Below are 1,303 nucleotides of genomic sequence, written 5' to 3'. Positions count from 1 at the left end.
AAATGATATAAAGAGAATATGGGCAGAAGTAATAGCAGAAAACTCCCCAAATATGGGGAAACAATCTAACACTCAGTTAACTGAACCATATAGAACTCCAAATAACATCAACTCAATTAAAACCACATCCAGACATATAATAATCAAAATCCCAGAAATAAAGCACAAGAACAATATACTGAAAGCCACTAGAGAAAAGTAACAGATCACATGTAAAGGAAAACCCATCAGAATAATGGTAGATTTTTCTTCATAAACGATCAAGTCAAGAAGAGCATGGAGGAAAGTACTTCAAGTCCTGCAAGAAAATAAATTCAAACCCAGACTGATATACACTGCAAAACTCTCCTTCAAGTTTAACAGGGAAGTGAAATATTTCCATGACAAAGAACAACTAAAGAATTTCATGATGACAGAGCTAACCCTACCCAGACTACTAAAAGATATTTTAGAGAGGGATCAAAACAACCCTAACTCCACAAATGAGAATGGAAAGAACCCACAAACTAGGGCACACATTTAAACACAGGAAAAATAGGTAACCAACAACAAGAAAACAACATGTCAAACATAAGTGAATACATCCCAGTTATATCCATGTATATGGACTCAAATCACCATTTTAAAAAATAGGCAGAGTGGATTAGGAAGCAAAATCCAACAATATGATTTATACAAGAAACACACTTAACTCATAAAGAAATTCACAGGCTGATGGAAAACAATACTACATGCCTCAGGATCTCAGAAAAAAGCAAGGGTAGCAATCCTGTTTGCAGACAATCTGAACTTCAAAAATGATCAAACAAAATAAAGAATGCCACTACATACTGGCTAGGAAAAAAATACAAGAGGAAGAGGTAACAGTCATATATATGTATGCACCAAACATGGGAACACCCACTACATAAGACAAATAAACATGGACATGAAAAATATAATATCCAATATCATAATCTTAACAGGAGACATTAATACCCCTTTATCCATAAAATATAGGTGAAGCAGACAAAAAATTAGTAAAGAGGTAGCAGAACTCAATCAGACCTTTCAAAAAATGGACTTAATGGACATATACAGAGTGTTCCACCCAACCACATTTGAATATACATTCTTTTCAGCTGCACGGGGGTCATTTTCTAAAATAGACCACATACTAGTCCATAAGTCATGCTTAAGTATATGCAAGAAAACAGAAATTATCCCATGCTTATTATCGGACCACAGTGCAATGAAACTGGAAATGAATGAAAAAAGAAACCACATAAACACATAGAAATTAAATAACACCCTCCTAAGCAAC

The sequence above is a fragment of the Octodon degus genome, unplaced genomic scaffold (genome assembly GCF_000260255.1).
Source record: "Octodon degus isolate 3935 unplaced genomic scaffold, OctDeg1.0 scaffold00272, whole genome shotgun sequence".
NCBI lineage: Eukaryota > Metazoa > Chordata > Mammalia > Rodentia > Octodontidae > Octodon > Octodon degus.
Note: the sequence above shows the minus strand (reverse complement) of the source record.